General features: G+C 39.8%; 1 protein-coding gene across 1 annotated transcript in view; it reads right to left on the bottom strand.

Moving 5' to 3' along the window:
- COLEC12 (collectin subfamily member 12) overlaps positions 1–15,110 on the bottom strand; it is a 230,467-nt gene that overhangs the window by 63,359 nt on the left and 151,998 nt on the right. The gene's annotated exons all lie outside the window — the stretch shown is intronic.

Here is a 15,110-nt window from a genome sequence, read left to right as displayed (position 1 = left end):
AAAGGCAACCACCTACTAAATCTGAACCTACTGGCTGCCTTGAAACAAATCTGTCAGTTTTATACAGCACTTAGGGGAAAACACCTAATAAACAACACCTAGTAAAGGAGAAGAACGTGTACTACAGGCAAAAGGAGAGACAAGAAAAGAAAAAGCCCTCGTGCAGCTGTGGTTATGACAGGGCTAGTAAAGTCAGAGGTTCTAATTTACTTGTGCGATGTACAGCTCTGGAACGTGTGTAAACATTGAGCTGCAAGCTTTTAAAATCAGTTAGCATCACAAAAAAAAATAATTCTGGCTTTGAGCTTGGTGGGGGAGATAAGAACTGGCATTTGGAGACTGAAGGAATGCCAGGCTGGAAAGTGAGAGAATGAAATTCCAATCATGTCTCTGTTATGACTATCTGAGCCAAGTTACTGCACCTTTCTGGGGTTCTGTTTCCATATCTGTAAAATCCAAAGGTTGGCTCTCCTCAGAGATTCTTTTTAGTTCTGGAATTCTGATCCATTCTGACAATTCTACCTCTACTGCCGAGTCAGCTGTAACTGGCCACAAATCGTGCCTGACTGATGTGCATGAAAGTGGAGATGAAAGAATCAGAGGTCTCTGGCAGATGGGTCAGGCTCACATGGGATCCTTTTAGTCCAGAAGTTGCTATCCTGTGATACTACAATACAAATATCCTATAATGGATCAAGAATAGGATGGAAGGAGACACAGAACAGAGATTGAAAAAAATATTCTTAGAGAAAACTAGAAAAGAATATGTGATTATTTATTTAGGCAGGATGGGAAGATGGTTGATATATGGCAGTGGGAAGGGGGAGGGGGAACTGACTGAAAATGATCTTCTTTCTATTAACAAATTTGCAGCTTAGTGGCAACTTGGGGAGTACCTAGAGCAGTACCTCTGTTCTCCTCACTGGGCTACAGAGATTCTGTGCGAGGCTGAATCAGGAAAAAACTAACTGTGTGACTCTGGACAAGTCATTAAACCTATATGAGCTTTGGTTTCCTCACCTTTAGGATGGTGTTGAAATATACAAAATAGAGGTGGTCAGGTGGATAGGGTTCTGGGCTTGGGGTCGGGAAGACTTTGATTCGAATCTCACTGCTGACATTCACTAGCTCTGTGATCCCGATCCAGCAAGTCTTGATCTCAGTGAGCTTCAAACAATGCCCTAGACTTACCTCTTAGTCATGGATGGGATGTAATCTGCCTTGGGTGACAGTTCCATCCCAGGAGCTTCCAGTGTTGCCATATTCACAGAATCTGCACATATTTGGGTAAAATAGTGGCCCTAATTCCAATGCTACCTACTTCATGATGTTATTGTGAGGAAAGTACTTTGTTAACTGAGAACATTATAAAGATGTGAACTTATAATTCCTGAGAGTAACAAAAGACTGGCTCTATGGCATGAAGGACAGGAAACAACTGTATAAAACCAATGAAAGGGGGACCTGGGAAAGTTAAAGGCCAAATGATATGGCCTAACAAGTGTAATCAGCAACCGCTAGCTCTCTCAATGAAATCTGGCAACTTTATTACCATAATGACAAATCAATCAAAGAATAAAGACTTAGAAAAAGGCTTGTAACTATCTTTAATAGAGTATTTTATATTAGAACTGTCAGTTAAGTGTCATATCTTCTCTTACTAAATTGTAAACTCCTTAATGTCAGAGATTGCTCATTCATCTTTATTTCTCTTGTTGCTCAGCACAACACTATGTGATAGGTGCTTGGTAAATGTTTTCTGAATTGGTCACATGACTTTTAGAAATAGCTGCACACCAAACGCAGTGAACCTCGCTCTGCCCAATATATTTTCTAAATTCTTCTCCCCAGTAGAGCTCTAGAGTTAGGATCCCAACAAGTCCCACATAATTTAAGCACTATCTGTGTACATGTTAACAAAGTTACTCAAGGCTCTAGTTTCTTTGAATGTGCCAAAATTCCTGAATAACCAGTACTTGGGCTCAAAAAAGCACTTAGAACCTAAAAAATATTCATAAAATTGACATTTATCACTACCACCCACTTAGGTCATCTTTATTCTAACTCCGCCCACTTTTTTTTTTTTTTTTACTACTTCTCCATTGTGTCACTGAATTGGAGGGAACCTACGCATTTTCTGTGAGTAAGATATTTCAGAATTATTGCTGAAACTTAGCTTCCTAAGAATACACAGGAAATAGGTGCTCTGGTCTGCTCTGCTCCTAATCCTGCAGTAAGGCCAACAAAATGCTTTCCTCATAGTAATCCTGTGAGATATGGATGGTCAGCATTACTATTCCCATTTTACAGACAAAGAGACTGAGGCTTTGAGAAATGGAGGAACTAGGCCAAGGTTATACAACTAGTGGATGTCTAAGGTGGGGTTCAAATCCAGGTCTTCTGATTTCAAGTCCAGCTCTCTTTCCACTATGCCACATATACTGACAGGCCAATGAATGACAGACTAAAGGATGTTTATTGGAGCCACAGTCTTCTGCCAGGGGCTTAGCACTTCTCCAGCTCTTTTTGGCAAACCCCTGTCTAGTATGGCTTGTTGCATTGGAAATCAAGATGGGGTCTTAGCACTTATTCAATCAAGTGCCCTTTAAGAGTTTGGCCTTTGTTTCCTTGATTAAATTAGGAGTCCTTGATGACCTCCTTGCCTCAAGGGAAAGCCTAGTTTACATGGGTTTGAGTGACATGTTTGTGACATCAGAGGCTTTTAGACCACGTGGGTTTGTGATGCTTTTAGGTCATGTGGGCGAGTCGCGTGTGTGACTCACCTTTGACCCTGAACAAGATATATAAACCCAGAGGTTGGTGTTCTCCCTTGAAGCTCTGAGACACAGGAGAAGTGGTGCGTGACTCTGGGCCAGTCGTTGTTATGAGCTCCCCGGATCTTGAACTCAGATGTTGATGCTTTTTGGTAACTATGAATTGTGATTTGGTCTGTTTCTAATATATGTTTGTATTTGTATTTGATCTGAAGTTCAGGTTGCTGGCTTTTCCTCCTGAACTAAGTGAGTTTATATGTATATGTTGGATTAAAATAAGATTGTTAACCCCTTAACATTACTTTCCTTAGTAAAGCAGATCAAAAGAACCTGTGTTAGCAATGTTCTTGTTGTTGGGCTTGTGTTGGTCTTTCACCCCCACAGCAGCTGCTAAGCTGAATTGTTGCAACACTTGTACCTAGTTGTAGCAAACTCTGGGAGGTAAAAGTAGAAGTGAAATTGTCAGAACAGAAAGAATCATTGAGATGGATGGAAAGTTCTGAGATTTTCTAGGCCGCCTCCCTCAATTTACCAACATACGATGTTAATGTGTCAACTAGCATATTTACTGATTGTGTCCTATGTGTCCACTGCACATTGTGTGTCAATTGGGTATGTAAAAAAACCAAAACCCACATCTGAGCTCTCTTCTACTGTAGTGCTGTGGCTACAATTAATTGCTAAGGTTTTCTGTTTTTGTTTTTTTTTTTTGCTTAAAAAAAACAAACAGACCTTAATTTCTAAGCTTTTCTTTATTCTTGGGTCTTGTCCCAGCACAGGAGCCTGCTCGTACCAGAGGACCTTAGGAAGAAGTAAAAATGCCTAAGGGCCAGTCTGAATTTTTAAAAAATATTCTAGGTTGCTATATATAGCCAGTTTATAACATTTTTTTATGCGTTTATATATCTCCACATCTTGTCACCACCACTCCTTCCTCCCAACTCTTCTCTCAACTCCTCAAAAACCTTTAATGGCTCCTTATAACTTACCAAATGAAATCCAGATTCCTTAGCTTACCACACTCTGGCCTGAATTTATCTTTCCAGACTTATCTCCTACTACTTCCCTTAGGTAAGCTGTTTTCCAACCAAACTGCATTGTTTGTTACTGCAAACACAGTCTATCTTGAACACACTCTGGGCTTTCCTGCTTTTGTTAAAGCCTAGCTTTCCATCTGGAATATCTCCTCTCTACTGTCACCTGCTTCTGTTGGATTATTCCTACCCATCCTTCAAGGCCAAACTAAAATCCTAACTTCTCCATGAAGCCTTCCTTCATCTATACAGAAAAAGTCATCTCTCTTAGTTCAGTTAAATTCAATGAATGTTTTAAAACACCTGCTATGTATAAAACACTGTGCCAGGTGCTAGGCATAAAAAGAAAACTAAACTGTCCTCCTGAAGCTTACATTTAACTTGGGTGGGGAGGGGAGGGGCAGAGAGAACAGATGAAGAAAAACTCTCTTCTGACCTCCCATAGTATTTTCTAGCCTTCTCGTGGTACTTTCACATTCTCCCTTGTGTTGTTATTGGTTTGTTTTTCTCTCTTCTACTGGAATGTGGGTTTTACGAAGCCAGCGATTACATTTTTGCTTCTTTGTATTGTTTCTCCAAGAGTCTAGCACGTACATAGTGTTTCAAACATAGCAGACACTGAAGAAATATTTGATAAATTAATAATTATTTTTATAATGAAGACTGGCAGATATTATTGATGAAAACATTAAAAGAGCCAAAATTGTGAAATATGGTGATAAATTGTTGAGTATTGAGATCCATTCATTTCAAAAATTTTAAATGGCTATGCTGTGTAATTTCATCTGCCAAAGTCTTATTTGGATGCCTCATCGCTTTGTGGAGGTGAGTTTGAATCTGTGGAGGTTATAGTGACAGAGCACTAGCTCTAACAGTTCCTACAAAGTGGAAAAGACTTTGGATATGATTTCAGTAAAGGCTTGTGTGTCTGTCATCTAGGGATCAACAAAGCTAAATATGAAGAGGTTCATTATACATATATATATATACACAAATGTATAATGTATGTTGTATATATATGCATATATATGTATATATGTATGTATGTGTGTATGTGTGTGTATGTATATATGTATATATATGTATGTGTGTATATATATCAGGTGATGACATTTTTTGGGGCAATATTCTACTCCAATAGTTCAGTGGGTCTGTGAACTGACCAATGTGGTATTCTTCCTAACAACGTATAATGCGTTGTAATATAGACAGCAAAACAGGCTTGTCCAGACTGTGCAACTTTATACATATATAACTTGGGCTTGTCTGGTCATGCCAAGATTGCCTGACATAGAGGCACCCTGAGGGGCCTTTGGAGAATATCCAGATTCCCTAACATGGAGGCCTCTTTAGGGGATGGGGGCAGCCTCTTTTAATTGTCTGCCTGATTCATTAAAACTGGCAAGACTAAGATGATCAGTCCCTTTTCTTCTGGTGAACTTTCTGACTTGTGCTTTTTCCTATGCATTCCCTTCTTGCTGTGTCCAGAGGGTGAAGATCACAATTCACTGACATATGACATGCAGACGCTGTGAGAGGGGAAGGACTTCCTTCCCTTGCTCTCTCCTTTTTACCCTGGCTCCAAGAAATGGGCAGGGGTATTTGTCTCTATTCTGTATCATTTGTCCTGAGTTTCAGGTAACAGTCATGAACCCATCAGACTGAGGCATTGGAGCAATGGTGACCTTGGAGCCAATATTGCAGGTGGCATGAGTTCAGCCAGCCAGCCCAGTATAAAGCTCTGAGAAGTCAGAGTACCCGGAATCCAAGCTCAAAGCGAGTTTTGGATTTGTAACTGGGACTGTGTGCTCTATAGTAACTGAACTAAGCTGTGAACCTAATTCCTTTTCTTTTCCCAGAGACTGAGGTAGTATAAGGGGCAAGAGATTATGTCTTTCATGTGTCATGGAAATAAGTTTATATATTTGTGATTATACCATTTGAAGTAAATATTTCTTTGTAAAAACTTCAGTGCTACATGTGTCTTCCAGTAAGTTTACCACAGAGGATTTGTCCAACACGTCAAGTTCTCTTGACATTACCATGAGATTTATGGAACATTTAGGCTATCTGCTGGCCATCCTTCACTCTTGTACATTTTTTTCCTGCTCTTACATTTATGTGATAGTATCCTTTAAACTGCCTCTCCTTTGTGATTACTTGTTTGTTATGTGTTGCAACTTGCTCTGAGTCATGATTTGCCTTTGCATTGTCCTTTGGGTTGTCCTCAACTTTAATTCTTTAGTGACTATTGTTTCATGATTCACAGCTATACAACAAAACAGACTGACTACTGGTATGGAAAAGATGTGCTTTTGTTTCAGGGAAAAGTTTGGGGTCATTAAAAGAATTTTGCAAATTCCCAATGGCAATCCAGACTGACTGGCTACTCAATTTAGGGCCTAACTCTTTGTCTAGTTGGACTCTAAAGGTTGCTTCTCCACCCTTTAACTACGTGTCATAATCTGGGTGAGAGACATTTTTCATCCACGTTGTTTTGCCTGTGTAGATGGTTAAGTTAAACTCTTTTGAGGGATTCAAGATCCCATCCAGGAGTCTCTGCAATATTCTGAGACTTGATGCAACTAGCATCCTATTCTGTCCTAATCTCTGTGACCTCCAGTCTTACATCTCTAACAGCTAAGATATCTCAAATTGGATGTTCGGTGGATATCTTAAACTCAACATATGCAAACCTGAACTCATATTTCAACCTAAAGCTCTCCCCTCCAAACTTCCCTCTTATTGTTGAGGGTGCCATTATCTTCCTAGTCCCCCAGGCTTGCACCCTAGGTATCATCCTTGATTCCTCGCTATCTCTCATTCTATCATATCCAATATGTGACTAAGGCCTATGGATTTTGCCTTTATAACATCTCTTGAATATGCACCCTTCTTCTCTTTGATACTGCCACCACCACTCTGATACTGCAATACAGTGACTCCAGGATGAAATACAAAATTCTCTGTTTGACGTTCAAAGCCCCTCATAACCTAGCCCCGTCCTACCTTTTCAGTCTTCTTATACCTTGCTCCTCACCTCTTACTCTTTGATTTGATGACATTGGCCCCCTTGGTGTTCCCTGAATAACACATTTTATTTCTTGGCTCTGGGCATTTAAACTGACTGTTCCCCAAGTCTGGAATGTTCTCCCTTCTCATCTCCACCTACTGGCTTCCCTGGCTTCCTTTAAGTCCCAACTAAAGTCCGGTCTTCTATAGGAAGATTATCCTAACTCCTCTTAATTCTAGTGCCTCCCATTTTAAAATTATTTGCTATTTATTCTCTCTCTCTCTATAGCTTGTTTATGTATAATTGTTTGCTTATTTTCTTCACCATTAGATAGTAAGCTCCTGGAGGGCAAGAACTATTTTTTGCCTCCTTTTGTATCCTTAAGGCTTAGCGCAGTGTCTGACAAATAGTAGGTACTGAATAGTACCTACTATTAGAGAACTGGGCTTGGAATCAGGAAGACTCATCTTTCTGAGTTCCAATCTAGCCTTAGACAAGTCACTTAACCCTGTTTGCCTTAGCTGTTGAGTTGTCTCAACAGCAAAACTCCTTACTGGTGGAGATTGGTTACTCAATGGTCCACACCTGTAGGAGGGGTGGAGTCGGTGAGAGCTTGACCAAAGAGAGATCTTGGTCTGGCTTCAAACTTGGAGAGAGAAGACATGCAGTTTTCCATTTTATTTAGGGAAAGGTTCCTGAAAGAAGAGAAAGGCTCTGGAAAGAAGCCAACATGTAGAGGAGCCAGGACCTCAAAGACATCATGACATGCCAGTTCTCATCTCACAAGCTCTCACGAACTCCACTAACTTTGGCCCTCAGGCAGACCTGGAGTGTTAAGTAATCAATCTCTACCAATGAAGAGAGTTTTATGCAAATATACTTTAAGCCAAGACTATACTAGTAAGTTCTTTATTCTTGTATTGTTGACTACCTATGTAGTCCACCAGCCACTCAGAGGCAACACCAGGAAAGGGCATATTTAATTAGTTTCAGACAAGGTAGCCAGAAAGCTTATGTTCTGTAGTATTTCAGTTTTAATATAGAATATCTTGCCTCCTACTCAAGCCTGAAACAAACCTCCTACTTTGAGATCCTAGTATCTATCTGCATTTATTCCTCTTCCTTCTTCCTCCTCTCCCCATCAAACACACCTGTTGGTTGGTGGGGGTGCTTCCTGAATTGCAGCAATGTCTATTTTCTGGCACCTGTACATATCTCAACATGTGAAGACACAGCCTGGTTCATGGCTGTCAATGTGGCCTGGCCAGCACACTGAACAACTAAAGATGAAGTGGGAGTATGACATGGAGCATGAACAAACATTAAAACCATCTTTAAAAAAAGGCAGAGGTTGTACAGACACAGAGAAAAGCTAGGAAATAGTTCATTCATAATTATAACCAACAAGTCCAATGTTGACTACTGAGGTCCAGATGGCCTACTATGAGCTACCCTGCTCTAAAAACTTGAAAAGGTAGCAGGCCTTTTCAGTATTATTTAGCAGTATCAGTTAAGCAAAAGCACAATCACCTCACATCTGGTTTTATCTTTAGGCAGCTGGGAAGCTGAGCACCTAGTTAGCTAGGGCCCCAGGACAGTCAGTGGGAAGGACTCGTTTCAGCTAGAAAGCAGGCTAGGGTGGGAAGGGAAGCTCAAAGCTACAACACATAGGATGTATTCAAAGTCTCAGGTTGGTCCTGCCAATCAAAGGCCAAGGATGAGACTACAGGTTTCAAGGGGCTCCTACCTACAGGATTTTACACTCACATTCTAAACAGACACAATATGAAACCCTATGTGGCTTTTTATTTCTGAACTTCAGAAGAAACTTACTGGGTTTCAGAAATTAAAAATATTATCATGACCCCAGAAAATCCATGTGTTGGAGACATCTATTTTAAACAGTTATGCCACCATCACAGGAAAAAGAGAGAGAGAGGAAAAAAAAGGGAGTTTATTATAACAGCTGCTTTCACAGCCCAAAACAAAGTTTGGCTGTTTTTGGCTGGTTGCACTGAATTAGAGTTGGCAAGAAGCTGACACTCTGTGTGAATTACTTTTCAAAGGATCATTTTGCTTCCTTAGAGAAGCCTAGGGCTTCACTGTCTAGCGTAAAATGAATATTTCTTTTTCCAGCATGGATCTTCTGCCATCTTGGGATCTTGATTCTACTGCAGCAAGCCAAACCCTCTGATTAGACCAAAATTGTTATGTTTGTGAGTACCATAGTAGTAGAACCATGTCTTGTCCCTGTGTATGTGTGTGTGTGACGTTTTGAGACACTAATTGTTGCTAAACACATGTGTAGTGGAAAAGTTATAGTTCCAACCTAGTTCCTGATAAACACTGTCATTGTTCAGTAGAACTATGGTAGGAAAGAGTCACAATGATTACTGAACACAAGGGCCAACTTTTTCAGGGACTTTTGTAAGACACTGACCATGACTCTTCCCCCTTGCTTTCTGATTGAGGAAGCTCATCTACTGGACAGAGACCAAAGCCCACTGTATAGATGGTCTTTCCAAACTACTACTTGGCCTCCACACAAAGTGTGAGCAGTGGAGCCGGGCTGGTTCGAGAGTCCCTCTGAAAGTTGCACTGAGTGCTAGGCAACTTAGAGGGGAGGAGAAGGGCAGAAAAGAGACAGGGAAACAGGTGTGGCTAGAAGAGAGGAGCTTGGGAGAGTTCCAGATTGGAAGTCCTACAGGAAAGAAGAGTAGCTAGCTCTGAATTCCTAGGCCACTCCTATTGCAGAGCTGAAATAAGGAAAAACTCCTAAGTCAAGTCCATAGCCATGATGATTTTGTTCCCTGTTCTTCACCTGGATCTGTTAACTTAAAAAATATTTTGATAACTGTATTTCATTACAATTGGTTTCCTTTATAATCCCATGTATTTTATTTTATGCATTTAAAAATATACTGAGAAGGGGTCCATAGACTTCATTAGATTGTCAAAGAGGTCTATAACACAAAATATGACCTCAAGGGTCAGCAACTGTGGCGTTAAATAGAGATATTAACGGGTTTTAGCGGACAACCTTTTGATTGATGATGAATCAAACATAAAAGAACCCATTTTAATTAGGTTGGAAAACTATCTATAGATACTCTAGCCCAGTTCAAACCTCTTTTCAGGACTTCCTGTCTTAGCAATCCCTAACACTTGGTTCAAACAGCATATTCTGGGGTGGCCTGAATAATAGGTTTCATGTCTCTGCCCTCGGATGTGTGTTCTGTAACCATAGACCTGGCTGACTAGAAGTAGCCAAATTAGCCCTCCAGAAATGTGCTGTCATGAAAATCCACTGCTGGGTTGCAGAAAGGCAGCATACATGACTATTTTAAAAACAAAACGAGTTTTCCAAAGCATTTGTGGAGACTTGGGCCTGGTTGAGCTTTTGGATTCATGCTGCAGGGGAGGGAATCCCTGGGTCCTGCTGGCAGCACCAGAGGCCCATTTTATTTTTGAATGCTTCTCATTCTCTGTAAAGCTGACTGTCCAAAACTTGAACTTGAATCCCTAGCCTTCTAAAACAATGACAAGCAGTCTGATACTGAGGTGATGTAAATTTTAAGAGACCCTCACAAAGCAAGTGCATGAGAGATCCTGCTTCACCTACCAAGAGTTTATGGCTCCCCAGAGTACCTCCCCCACTTAGAAGTGGTAGAACTGTCACACAGAGAAAAAGGATGTCCAAGATTGGAAGTATGACAAAACTTGAAATTGTAAGTCTATAATTATGGGTACCAGCCCTTGGATTGCAAATCCCAACTCACTACCCTTTTCTTCATTACAGAAACATTTAAAAATACTATAGAAACCACCTGTGAGTGGAAAATACCCAAACCTTCAAACACACCCTTTGCTATTGACACTGGATTCTCATCACCCAACATTCTTCCTAAAACTGAATTCTGTGTTCATTAAAACACATTCAGATACAGCAAAAATTTGTGTATAGCAAGCTGAGCTTCTAGCTTAATGATTGTCTTTGAGATGTGGATTTTCCTCATCCCTCCAGCTACTATTACTTCCTCCCTGAAATCACCTTGGATTTACTTTGTATATACATATATATGTATAAAAGAGAAACAACATATATAGATATGTATGTATATATGTACATAATACATATACGTACACATAAAGAATATATATATATATATATATATATATATATATATATATATATATATATATATATGTTTTTTTTCTCAATGGAGTATAAACTCCTTGAGAGTAGGGATTTTCATTTTTGTCTTTGTAACCTCAGCATCTACCATAGCTCTTGCATATACTGGTGCTTAATAAATGTTCTGCTGAGTGTCTACCAGGTATAAGAAAATGCCATATTACTACCTTCTTCTACATATACCAGTGTATTAGTAATATACTATTACAGTATAGGAAAGACACCTCATAAGATTTTGCTCTTACAGCTAGAAGAGACATAATTAATAAGTGGTGTAAGTAAACGGAGCCAATGGCAATGAACGCTACAGCTGAGATGGTGAATTCCATAGAAGGCATTTCCTGAAATTTTAGTTTAAGTTACTATAAGCAGTAAGATTCACCTTAAATTTTTTTACCTTGGCTTTCTAGGAATTTACTTTTTGTACAAATTGGAATCTCTGCATGTGTCCTCATAACATTATATGTGATGAAGAAAGTATTTTGCAGGCAGCATGGTGCAATCCAGAGGTGTCAATCGTATTGTTAGAACTGTTGCTTGAGACAGATTAAAATGTGACTGGGAAATATTTAATGAAATAAACAAAAATATGATAAAACAGAGATAATGTTTTTTTTTTGGAGGGGGAGGGCAGGACAGTTGGGGTTAAGTGACTTGCCCAAGATCACACAGCTAGTAAGTGTGTCAAGTGTCTGAGACTGGATTTGAACTCAGGTCCTCCTGACTCCAGGGACCGGTGCTCTACTCACTGTGCCACCTAGCTGCCCCCAAAGATAATGTTACTAGGTAGTTTTCTAAGTGAATATGTGGCTCCCAGGGATTTTCATGCATAGTTTAGTGGCTTCTGTTTCTATCTGAGTTTGCCACTACTGATGTAAAGGATAGGGTATTAGACTTGGAGTCAGAAAATTCTGGGTTCAAATTCTGTCTTACCTACTTACTAGTTGTGTGAACCCAGTTAGTCCTTAATCTCTCTATACCTCAATTTCCTCATCTCTAAAGTGAGGGGTTTCTATTCAATAGCTTCTAATGTTGCTTTTAGCTCTAAATCGATATATCCTGAAATTTTCAGATAAAGCTAGTCTAACAGTCTCTGATGACCTCTAAGAGCTTCTTTCTCTTCCCTACACACTGTATATTCACCTCTTGTTTATTTTTCCTTTCTTCAATTATCTCTTCCTTTAATATTCCTAAATGTAACCCTCTCAAAGCCCACTCTGTGGCCTCCTTCATTTTCCTATCTATCTGTCCCTGTCAGTCACTTACTTCCAGTCTCTGCAATGTTGCTCTTCATGCCCTCTCTCCTTTGCTCCCCAAACTTTACGCCATTACACCATACCTTTCTTTCTTCATGACCTCACAAGCCCCGCATCATCCTTTCCCAAAGGCATTCTTGAGTCTCTAGGATCCAAACCTCCAAGGTCAAACCCTGACATCTGGTTGTTCTCTTCAAAGGCCCCTCCTAGAAACTGGCATCTCCAGAGGGGCAGGGGCATGTAATCATCCTGACACGCTGAAGTCAGTGGATGTTTCCCAGCATTCCTGTGCCCACCCACACCACTTTTTTTCTGTAGTAGCAGGGAAGTAAGGAGGTGGGTTCACTCTATTTTAGCAATCTCTACAACTTTAAACACAGGCCTAAGGGAACCTTTAATTTCTTCCTTTACTGTTCAGCAAAACTGCCCAGAAAAAGTAATCATAATGTACAGGGGAGAAGACTTATTTTCTAAAAACTCAAGTCCATGCAATGTAGCAGTTTGCGAACACAGGAGAAAATGAGAAATGAAGAGAAAATGTAGAGAAGGAAGAAGAAACAGAAAAGAACTCAGAGGAGGAAAATAAATGAGTTAGTGCTGAGACCACAACTCATCCAGTTCAAAGTTCAAAATACTAAAAGTCCTCCTAATGTTCCATTAAGTGATGGCTTCTTGCTTCCTCTGACAAGTGATTTAGAGTGGTAGAATGATCAGGTTCCTTAGGGAGTTCATGAATCTTTTTCCATGACAGTTCAATCCAGCTTGCCCAGCAATAGGCACTTGGTAAGGCAGAGATCCAAGTGTCAAAAAGCAGTGTTGGTGTGGGAGGAGGCATCCATTCATTTTATCAAGACAGAAGGGCTAGAGTCAATGTACTAGACAAGAGCCATCTGGTGGTTTCACATGCATGACCAGCTTAAGGAAGATTCAATTAAAGACAAGGGAAAAGAAAGGGAATGAGTGTTTCAGTAGACCCAAGCCCATTCTCCTTCTCCTTCCTTGTGTCTGTCCCTTGTTTTTAGCTTTCTTCTCTTCCCTACTTACACTTACTTCCTCAATGATCCATGCGGATGAGGTGTAACTCTCTATGTCCAGCCAAAATGTGTCCTTTGAATTACAACCTCGTATCTCCAAAGGCCCTATTAGACATTTCAAACTCAAAATGTCCAAACATATACTCATTATCATCACACCTAAATATCCTTCTTTTTCCAAGGCAGATAAATGGCTTGGTAGATAGAGCACTGAATTTGAAGTCAGAAAGACCTGAGTTTGAATCTTACCACAGATATTTACTAGCTATGAAGTCCTGAGTTAACCTCTCTCAGCTTCAGTTTCCTCAACTCTAGAATAAAAAATAATAATAGAATTTACTTGACATGGTTGTTGATAGCATCAAATGAGAAAACATATATTAAAGTGTGTTGCAAACTTTAAATTACTATATAATTGCTAGGCTGGATAGTCTTATTTCTGTTGAGGGTACCATCATTCTCCTTAATGGATGGCTCATAACCTTGAAATAATTATATACTCTTCCTTTCCCCCCATCCAAGTCCTATAGATTTTTTAAATGTATTCTTTTGTGTGTGTGTGGAGGGGGGAAGCAATTGGGGTTAAATGACTTGCCCAGAGTCTCACAGCTAGTAAGTGTCCAAGGCTGGATTTGAACTCAGGTCCTCTTCACTCCAGAGCTCCCTCCACTGTGCCACCTAGCTGCCCTGAGTCCTATTGATTCAAACTCCACAATATCCTTTTCATTCATCAGACTTTCATCTGTCATTTCTGCAGTTCAGGACCTCACCCTGTCTTTCCTGGATCATTTCAGTAATCTCTTTATTTGTTACCGGCTTCTACTCATTTGAGTCCGTATGTTACACAGCTGCCAAAATAATCTCCCCACAGGTCGGACAATATTACTTCTTTGGTAAAAAATCTTCACTGGCTCACCATTGTCCGTGGGTCATAGGATAAAATAGAAACTCTCTTGCCTGGAACTTACATCATTTATAAAATAAATTCATAAAATTTATAAGGCCCTCCTTGATTTGGTTCTGTCCTTCCAGACTTATTTTACCCCCACTCCGCTATCAAGTATTCTATTTCAGCCAAAGAGATACTAGTCACTGTCTAATCTCAACCTACCACTTCTGCATCCAAGCATGTACATGTGCCTGTGAAGTATTCCCTGTTTATCACCATCTCTCAGAATCTTTCTCTACTTTCACCATTTAAATCAGGTGCTACCTTTACCAGTTTTTATAAGGATACTCTGCCTCTATGACATTCTACTTTGTATCATAGTTATCCCTGTTTATGTTTCCGTCCCAGGAGACTGAAACCTCCTTGGAGATAAGACTTGTGTTCTTTTTTTTTTTTTTTTTTGTAACTCCACTGTCTATAGTAAGGCATAATGGTTTTCTGGCACATAGGAAATGCTTAATAAATAGTTGTTAAATTGAATTGCAGTGGCAAAAGTCAATGTAAGACATTCAGTTTTTAAATTTTAACTAGAGGAAGAATCTTACTCACTGTGATTTTAAAAAATACTTATGTTCTAACATTTGAGTACACATGCTGGCCATATGTTAAGTGTTATACACATGTAATTACATGTTAAGATAGAGCATTTCTGTGCTAGGCAGAAGCAAACAAAAGAAGGTCAGCACTTTTATTGCAGGCAGATATGCCTAATAAAGGAAGGACTGAGGCGCTGTTGCTTCACCTGGCCCTTTTGTTCTTTCCCTAATGTATTCATGCACCAGTCAAAGCTGATTTGGGGAGTAGGTTGATTTTGTGGTCATAGCTTCCATGCAGCTTTTAGGAGGTTTTGTTTTG

This window comes from Trichosurus vulpecula, chromosome 1 (assembly GCF_011100635.1).
Source record: "Trichosurus vulpecula isolate mTriVul1 chromosome 1, mTriVul1.pri, whole genome shotgun sequence".
Classification (NCBI taxonomy): Eukaryota; Metazoa; Chordata; class Mammalia; order Diprotodontia; family Phalangeridae; genus Trichosurus; species Trichosurus vulpecula.
The sequence above is the reverse complement of the archived record's forward strand: the minus strand, read 5'-3'. Positions and strand labels throughout refer to the sequence as shown.